At 41.4% G+C, this 10,097-nt stretch overlaps 1 non-coding gene across 1 annotated transcript; it reads left to right on the top strand.

The window, feature by feature from the left end:
- Positions 1–1,426: 1,426 nt before the first annotated feature.
- TRNAG-CCC (transfer RNA glycine (anticodon CCC)) lies at positions 1,427–1,499 on the top strand. Its single transcript has one exon. It is a non-coding gene; the product is annotated as a tRNA-Gly (tRNA).
- The last annotated feature ends 8,598 nt before the right edge of the window (positions 1,500–10,097 follow it).

The raw sequence follows: 10,097 nt of genomic DNA, 5'->3' as shown, positions 1-10,097 counted from the left end.
TCTGAGCATCAAAATAAATGATGATTGTAATTAATTATTATAACTCATTAAGTAAAATGTAAGTTTCCAAGTACTCACTGATATAAATAAATACATGCATATGTACACAAACATACACACATACATACATACTACAGAATGCCAATTAGTAAATAGTAAATAACAAAATTTGCCATTTGGCAACCATTAGAGTAATAATTAACTCAGGCAAGAAACATCAACGGATGCTAAAACAAGTAGATCAGTGTGGGATGAATAACTAGATTTTACATAGTCTCCAAGTGTCTCTTGACAAAATAGCTATTAGTACAAAGGGGAAGAAAGGTAACTTTACAATGGAGAAACCCAGACTACATCACAGGGTGAAAGTTAATGCCACCAGCAATGCGACAAGGTGACAACCAACTGGACGACATGAGAACACAGCATCACTCCTGTGAAATTCTGACCCCAAATTTTGGGTCTTATTGTGAGGAAATATCAAACAAACCCAAACTGGCTTGTAATCTTCTAAACTCTTCAAGGTCATGGAAAGTCAAAGAAAGACTGAAGAATTGTTCCCAGTTGGAGATCTGCGCAACATGATGACTAGGTGTAATATATGGCCTTGGATTGTATCCTGTTGCTATGACAGCAACTAAAACAGAGTCTCTGGGTGAAGGATACATGTGAGCCATTTGTACTATTTAACTGTTCCATAAATGTGAAATTGTCTCAAAACAAAAAATTATAAAAAGAGGCAGCAAATAAAAGCACTTGCTGTAAGGGCAATGTAAGCAAAGTGAGACAAGGTTCCAAAGATGGAGAACTGCATCTCTGCGGTAATACAGACCAGGTGTGTCTTCATTACTGCTGTATCATGAGGGCTCAGCCTATTCTTTCACACAATAAGCATTTAGTTGGCATGTGCTGAGTGAATTCATTGGTTAATCAAGCAGGGAGAAGAGGAGGTGTCGGTCAGGAAGGGCTTCATAAAAGAGAGAGATGAAAATAGGGAGCATTCTAAGCATGGGGAACAGGATGAGGAAGGTCATACAGGTGAGAAAGCATGCAGCATGTGAAGCAGCAGGTGGCCAGAGCAGAGAGAACGTGAAGGAACACAGGAGGGGTGATGGCTGGAAAGGCAGTTAGTACATGAGAGATGGCCTACAACGTCAGGGTGAGATAATAAGTGCATCCTGAAATTAGAAGGAAATTGAAAGAGCTTGTTAGCCCTTCCTAACAAAGGGAGCTTTCTTCTATGCTTCCTCTAATACAGGATCCCAACAGTGGATCCAAAGCGGGAAGAATACAAGCAAAAATTATGGTTAATTTACCAGTTAAATTGCAAAACTCCTTGGTTCTTCAGCTAAATTTCCAAGAGAATTCTACCAATTGTTACTATGTTGCTAAGTGTTTGATGATAGAATAACTATGGGTTGGAACTTCCTTGGTGGTCCAGGGGTTAAGGCTCTGCACTCCCAATGCAGGGGGCCCAGGTTCAATCCCTGGTCAGGGAACTAGATCCTGCATGCTGCAACTGAAGATCCCGCATGCCAAAAATAAATTTAAAAAAGAATAATTGTGGGTTTATCTAAATTAACCATATTCCTCTCTTAAATGATTCCTCACTGGGATGCTCCAAAGGAAGAGACTATGCAATGTGCCCCAGTCCCTCAGTACCCTACCCCATACAGCCCCCATACAGCAGGAGAGCCTAAAGGAACTGTGAGAACATTTTCTGGATCATGCTTTTATGTGACTGAACAGACAGAAAGGGACTAGCACCCCAGTGTTTGTGAACAGCCAGCTCAACGCTACAAGGCATGAGGATTTTGAGTGAAACCACAGATGAAGTGATTAAACCCAAACAATGGCAGAGGAGTAGGGCTCTGTACATTATAACTTGCCTACTTCTCTCTTTCTGGCTCTGGCAGTTTCTATGCAAACAGCCACACACAGAGACTGTAAGAATATAGAAAGTCAGGTCCCTCCAGGCGACTTCTGTGGCACTTGTTCTAGCTGTGGCCTGGTTACCGTGGATATCAGAAAAGTCAGAGGAAGCATGCAAGAAAGGAGTTACTCATGAATGGGTAAGGGTATGGCCTATGGGAGGTGGGGAGTAAAAGAAAGCGAAGAAATTCAATGAGTAGAGAAAGATGGAGAGGCCAGTGTGAACAAGGCTCGAAGTGCTACAGATCTAGCAACACTGACGGGAACACATCTCCCACGAATGTTCACATTCAAGGTCTGGTGACTCTCACTGACAAGATGCAAGCATCCAGTCCAGGAGGGGGAATGACGGATGATTTCTGTGGAAGTGAAATTAAGCGGGCTGTGAAGTATGCACAGTACCTCTTCAATGACCACACTGGACAATTACCGAGTGGAAAGATATGTGAGTGCTATGTAAACTTTGCACACATTCAGGGAGCAAACAGCTCTTCCCTGCATAACTGTGGTTCTTCCTAACACAAGAGGCAGAAAGGAGGCAGCAAGAAATGACAGCAGAAACAAGCAAGAGATAAATGGACAGAAGGGGAGGGAGGCCCTTAAGGTTTCCATTCCAGGTAGAAAAGAAGGAAGATGTGAAATGGAGAAGGAAGGGATCACGCACCATGCATGCAACAAATTTTTTTAAAAGATATAAGATGCCCCTCGGGGATTCTTACGCTTCAGTATGCTCAGGAGTCCCCTGGGCAGTTTGTTAAGAATGAGGATTCCAGGGTTCCACCTTCCCACAGGTTATGACTCATTAGGCTAAGGTGTAGTTCTCAGAAATCTGAATGACAAAAAGATCCTCAGATGACTGTAATACAGGTGTCCCTTGACCACACTGTTAGAAACTCTGGCTATGATGAACTAGTAAAAGTCATTTGGCCTGAGGATTTCTTGACACTATTATAATAAGTCCACCTTTGAGTGAGCCAAACTGATGAGCGGGCTAACGGGAGGTTCTAGTTCAGGTCACTGGGAGAGGAATAAACTACAGTATCATCTATGTGTGGGTCCATGTCAAGGTCTTGCATATCACTGGTATATATGTAAAGGTCTTGGGGGCAGGGGGAGGAGGCCCACCTTAGTTAGGAGAAACACTGAAAGTGAAAGGAGGAAATATAATATGGTCCAGGTCTTAATGAGACATAGTGAAAGCCATGTAAATCCATGCCTAATCCACACTGACTATAAATAAATTAAGCTCAAACAAACTCTTAAAATGAAGGCCTCTTTGTTAAAGAGTCAGCCGCAGTGTCCCCTCACAGCCATGCCCTGGAGACGGTGAGGCACTGTGAATAAAAGCCCTGGATGGCATTCAGTCTGCCAGGCTTCAAATGGTTCTGAAACTCCTTTGCTGTGTAATTCTGGGCAAATCCAAGCACACAACTATCAGAACTGCAACTTCTTTGAAATGGACATATTATTCCATTCTCAGGGCTGTTGAAATGATTAACTCAGTAACACATGGGCAGTGCTTAGCACAGGGTAGGACAAAAGTAAGCACTCAATTAACATTAAAGGAGCAGGAAATTAGGACTGATATTTTCATTCCTCAGGCTTTTGATGAAAAAGTAAAATCACTTCTTCAGGAGAAAGGAAATTAAATGAAGACTGATCCTGAAACCAGGAATTGCCTCCTTCATGAACCATCAACGTGGCATCCATACTTCTGAAGTTTTTCATAGCAATGGTGACTGGTTTGTGGCTTTATTCACACCACTTTCATTCTTTATTAAGAGTTTTAACATTTGGAAATAATTTAGCTCAACTCCTAATGTAACAGACGGGGAAATCCATGTCCACAGAGCTTATGATTTCCCCCAAATCATGCAAGAGAGTCCAGTCCAGGGGTCTTTACACTGCTCACTTCTGCACTTTCTCCTTCAGAGAGCCCTCCTCACTATTAACCCAAGCACCTGTTAACACACATATTAACAATCACACTGGACTGGAAGCCAGAAAGCTCAGGTTCAAGAATATTCCTTCCACTTACTAGCTAATTCCCTTGAACAAGTCATCATACCTCACTTAGCATCCCTTTTACTGCCATAAAACAGAGATAACACTGCCCCCGCTAAGGCAGCTATGCAGATCCTATGAGAGCACAGATGTCCAAGTCTTCTATAGACTGTAGTAATACAGACATTTAAGGTGCTATCTTTATTATTGCCAGTGCTATTACAATTATTAAGAATAGTTCCAATTCTGGTGGAAATGGGCTTTTGAAAGTTGACCAGGAGAATATATTCACACTCAAAGCTATACTCAGTTTCAGTGTGGAAACAACTCATCTGTTCAAATTAATTAAGGAAGATTTATTTTCTGTCACACAAAAAAGTCCATCGAGATATTTGTCCAACTAAACAATTTTCTAATCCTGTGAACAAAACAGGGACTCTGAATAGAGCAAAGCCAGAGCCCATTCAGCCTTTTTACTCTGCTTACAACACAGCACATATCTGCCTGCTGTAGAGGCAAGAGCCTTTCAGAGCTTCGTGCCATCACTTGAATGGAAAGCGTGGGCAGAAACAAAGCCATCAGACCAGAGGGCAGGAGGTTAGAGTGCTCTTCCAGGAACAAGCTGCCCACAGCCTTGGCCAACCAGCAGACAGCACAGCCAACTACAAATCACTTGCAGTCCTCCCAGAAATTGCTGGGTCTGAAGGAAGCTGGCAGCTGGGGCAACAGGCAGCAATCAAAGCTGGCGGCTGCTGCTGGCTGGCTACTGCCCACCAAAGCAGAGAGCTGCCTGGAGTCAGAGGGCTGGGGGAAAGGGGCAGGATCCTCTTATGGCAAGGGCATGACTTTTGCAAATCACTCTCTTTTCTGCACTACTGAGATTTAGAAACTAGAGCATTCCTGGGGAAACACAGGCAAAGCACTTGAAATTGCGTGGGAAATGGACACAGAGGCACTCTCAGACTAGAAAGTATTGGTTGTTGTGGTACCCAAGAACAATCTTTGTGGTCCTCTTTTTCTAACTGGTATTTTTAATAATCCCTTTACCCACCAGCAACTCGGAGAGGATATTAGGTTTTCTGTGTTTCCAGGGTTGCTAGGCAACGTTTCTAGGCAGCTGGAGATATTTCCATAGTAAGCAAGTCATGTTATACCACAAAATACATTTTTCATCTATCATCTATAAGCCCAGTGTTTTAATACTAGGGACCTTTTATCATCGCTAAAATGAGATTCAGCATTTGATAATAGTAACTACAAAGTGCTTTAGCATCGGGCTCTGATACAATTCTGCTCTGGGAATACACAGACACCAAAGCATGTCAATTTACAGGTACCATAAGTCAAGCACTGTCAACAAAATAAATCAAAGAAAATTCAGCTGGGCAGATTTTTTTTTTATTACATAGAAGGGTATTTTTGTAAGAGCTTTTAGAGGCTGGCATTTTGGGTTTTGTTTTTAACTTCAAACTAAAGAGGGCAGTTTGATTTTCCCTGATTTTCTTTACTATTATTTCAAAAAATGTAGAATAACTTGTGATACCACGGAGTTTACTTTGGGGTCTCCTTTCTTTATATTTAAAATTTTAAATATACCAGTGGTCTGTATATTTTTGCTAAGTTCCAATTTTGGTCCTCTTTAGTTCAGTTCTTATAAATATCCTAAGTGGGTGGGATGCTTTAAAAAATTTAAATGTTGACTGTCCCTGGAGGTATACACACACACACACACACACACACACACACACACACACCCATATATATAAACCCTGAGCTGTATCTCTGCTGTAACAGAAAAATCCGCTTTAACAATAAAGATGTTAATCATTAGCAGATGAAATTTTTTCTCATTCTGGCTCATTTCCAGAACCAAAATTATTCCTTTAGAGCCACGCAGCTTTTCCTAATGCAGAGCCTTCTTCCCTTTGAAGGATGTGCAATGACAAACTTCTAATGCCAAGGTTTTGAAAGCGTTATATACCCTGGGTTCCAAGGACTTTTGCAGAACCGGCGTCCACCTAAGAACTCTTCCAGAGTTTTGTTAAGCACAAACTCACCTGGTCTCTTTCACCAGCAAAAAAAGAAAAAAAAATCTAAGCCACCAATACTGGTTGATGACTCCTCCAGTGCTAAAAATACCAATTAATTGTATCATATGAAGACTAAATTTTTACACTCACTTTCCTAATGTGTCCCATTTATATGTAGTTTCAAAAGGCAAGCTGATCATCTCCAAAATGACACATTTTGAGGTTTTGTTTTTTTTTTTTTTTACTGGGTTTTACATAGACCAAAAATAAAGAGGAAGGGAGGGAGGGAGGGAGGGAGGCCGGGAGGATAAAATATAATAAAATACTATCTCACATGATATGCTGTATGTTCTGAATTTTTCTTCCAGCCATGAGTACTTCACAGAACAGAGTTCTGAGGCTGAGAAATTTACCAAAAGAGGTAGGCAAAGTGGCATATTTGTACTCCAAAAATTGGAGCACAGAAGACTGGACAATTTTCAAAGTCAGATCTATAGAATTAAAGCAACTTTAATATTCGTACCCAATGTTATTAAGCTAACCATCAGAACTAGGAAAATGTTTTTCTCTTCTGCTAAGCAATAGGTTCTCACCCATTCGACAAATCTTAAGACCCTACTATATGCCAAGTACTCTGTCCATCTCTGGTGTTACAAGTGAAGGGAACGTTTTCCCTGCCATCAAGTAGCTCACAGCAGGATGGCGGGGACAGGGAGCGGTACATGCCACAAGAAGAAACAAACAAGTAACCAGGCAATTACAACAGTCCGGATGGAAGTAAATGCAGGGGCTAGGGCTAGGGGGGCACAGCAAGTCTCAAGAGGAAGCAGTGTCCAAGCTGACCCCTGAAGGATCCCCAAAATTAGCCAACAGAAGGTGTTGGGGAAGGAGGGGAGCAGGAGTGTGTCAGATAGAAGGAGCCACGCGTACCAGGAAAGCAGGGCAGGATGGCTGGAGCACTAAGATGAATGGCGTGTGGTGAGATGTGGGAAATCAGGGCTCAAGTCAGGAATGCCAAGTGAGCTGTTGCAAGAATACTAGTATTGATCTGTAGCTTAGTAGAGAAGGCTTAAGAGTTTCAAACTGGGGTATGACACCATCAGATTTGCTGTCTGGAAGGTCACTGCTAAGGCTGCCACACAGAACACCACAGACTAGGGGGCTTAAATAACAGAAACTTTTCTCTTAGTTTTGGACACTAGAAGTCCAAGAACAAGATGTCAGCAGGGTTGATTTCTTCTGAGGTCTTTGCTTGACTTATGGATGGCTGCTTTCTGCCTGTATCTTTGCCTGGTCTTCCCTTTGTGCCTGTGTTCTCATCTCCTCTTCTTACAAAGACAACAGTCAGACTGGATTAGGACACACCCATATGATCTCATTTTAATTTCACTACCTTTTTTAAAGACCCTATCTCCAAACACAGTCACATCCTGAGCCATATGGGGTTAGGATTTCCATGTATGAATTTTGGTGGAACATAATTCATCACAGAGAAGTCACTTTGACTCTAAAGTTAGAGTAGACCCTGGAGAAGATAAGACAGGAAGGAGAAGTGACAGGAAAACCCAAAGTACGTATTTCCAGGAGGAGGGGGCAGTTAACAGCACCCAAGTGCCTCCAAGGTCAATAAGAAGGTAAGGACTGAAAGTGTCTGTTGGAAGTGGGAGTAAGGAAGGCATGATGACCTTGGTAAGTGCTGCTTAGAGAAATGGTGGGCACCAAAGTTCAATCACAGTGGTTCGTGGACCATCTGGGAGTTCAGAGAGGCAGGTAGCCCCTCAGGAAGTTTATCTGTGAAAAGCAAGAGAGAGCTAAAGGTAACAGAGTCAAGAGAGGACTTACTTTGTCAACAAATAATTATTAGATTCCTGCTGTGAACAAGGGGTTGAGGACATACATTAGATGGAACCTTGCCATTGGCAAAGATCAACATTTTGAGCTAATGAAGAAATTATAAATATTCTTAAGAAATTTTTTTATAAATTTATTTATTTATTTATTTATTGGCTGTGTTGGGTCTTCATTGCTGCGCACAGGCTTTCTCTAGTTGCGGTGAGCAGGGGCTGCTCTTCGTTGCTGTGCGTGGGCTTCTCATTGTGGTGGCTTCTCTTGTTGTGGAGCATGGGCTCTAGGCGCTCGGGCTTCAGTAGTTGCGATGCATGGGCTCAGTAGTTGTGGCTCGTGGGCTTAGTCGCTTTGAGGCATGTGGGATCATCCCAGACCAGGGATGGAACCCCTGTCCCCTGCATTGACAGGGGGATTCTTAACCACTGCACCACCAGGGAAGCCCAATAAATTTTATATATATTCAAAGACCAGAATACACCAAAATGATATCAGCTGCTGAGTTTGAAAGCTAGATTTAGTAGTAATTCATTTTTAAGAATTTCTTCAATGTTATTATTAATAACAATAATAAAAGCTATCACTGGGTGTTTGTCATATATTAGGCAATTTGCCAGATGCTTTATATTATCTCCTCTATACTCACAAAAACTCTCCAAGGTAAACTATCATTATATTCTTCATTTTACAAATTAAAAAGCTGAGGCTTAATGAAGTTAAGTAATTCAGCCAAGATACAGGAGTTAGTGAAAGGCAGAAACCGGACTCAAAACCATCTATGTCCATACTCCTAAAAATCATGCCACACTTTTCAAAAGATGTGTTTGTATGTGAGAAGGGATGTGGTAAGAAGAGGTATTTTGTTTAAATTGGAGAAAAAACAAGACAGTATTTTATGTACTAAGAACAAAAGAAAAAAAATGTTTCTAGACTCTTTTAGTGCTGTCACCTGCATTACAGAGAATAGAGCTTGGTTAATCCTATCCTGAATCAAAGAACCCTAGGAGTTCCACACTGTATGCCCATCTTGCCTGCTAATCCAACTGACTATGAACTTCTCAAGGGTAGATATGTGTTCCACACCCTTGTCCCCACAGAACCTAGCTCAGCAGTTTCACCATCAGTCTAATGCTTAATAAATGTTTGCTTGCTGAATTCCTGAATGTTAAAAAATACACACATTGAAACAGAGAACAAAACAGGGCTATGAGGCACAGGGGACCTTTCTGGAAAACACATTTCCTCCTGAGACACCGTTGCTTTCCCTCCTGGACCTCTGGCAATAGTGAATATCATTTCCTAGCACTGTTGTGTGCCCTGGGAGGGAAGGGGTTCTCGTCTCCCCTGTGCTTCCTTGCAATGATAAAAGGAGGCTACTTCTATCACTTTTGGAAACTGAACAGAGACACTTCACTTCCAGCTGCTTATTAGACATGTTCACTCAACACCGACAATTATACATCTCAGCTTTGCTGCTAAGATCACTAATGGAATGCAGTTGACTCATATATTAGCAGTCAAGGGTCATGCATAAATGTAACAGAAACCTGTAGCTGCTTAATGCTCAAATCAATTCTTTAAACAGATATTGGAAGGAAGCTACTGTAACCCTTCATGCACCAAAATGGATTGGTTCTACTTTAATAAATCCTTCAATCAATTTAATGGCACTTTCTTTTTTAAAAAAACATTTTTAAAATTTATTTAGTCAGTTAGTTATGTATTTAGTTATTTAGTTATTTATTGGCCATGCCACGTGGCCTGTGGGATTCTTAGTTCCCCGACCAGGGATCGAACCTGGGCCCCAGCACTGAAAGCGGCTAGTCTCAACCACTGGACTGCCAGGCAATTCCCTTGATGGCATTTTTTCAATCCACTAGTGGACTCCTATTTTCACGTGCCGTAATTGGGGTAATCGTGGTGATGTATACAATAGCATTCTTTTAAGTAAAAGTTCTCATGTATGAGACAAAATTTCTGTCACTAGACAACTGCAAGATTAATCAAAGATTAACTTGCTTTTCACTTACATAGTTTCAGCCACCAAAAGTGCCATCTTGAAAGGAAATGGGGAACAGGGGTTACATGCGCAGTCTGTGGTGTTACAGTACTTTGGGTCAGATCCTACGTTTATTCATTATAAGACCTTGTGAGACAATCTCTTTTTCCTCAATTTCCTCAACTCTAAAAAGAGGATGCTAAAAAAGCATTAAAAATAATAATATAGGTATGAAACAAAGATAAGTTAAAGGATAATGTAGGCGAGACAGCCATAGAGCCATCTAA

Source organism: Hippopotamus amphibius, chromosome 2 (assembly GCF_030028045.1).
Source record: "Hippopotamus amphibius kiboko isolate mHipAmp2 chromosome 2, mHipAmp2.hap2, whole genome shotgun sequence".
Taxonomy (NCBI): domain Eukaryota; kingdom Metazoa; phylum Chordata; class Mammalia; order Artiodactyla; family Hippopotamidae; genus Hippopotamus; species Hippopotamus amphibius.
Note: the sequence above shows the minus strand (reverse complement) of the source record. Positions and strands in the feature narration are given on the sequence as shown.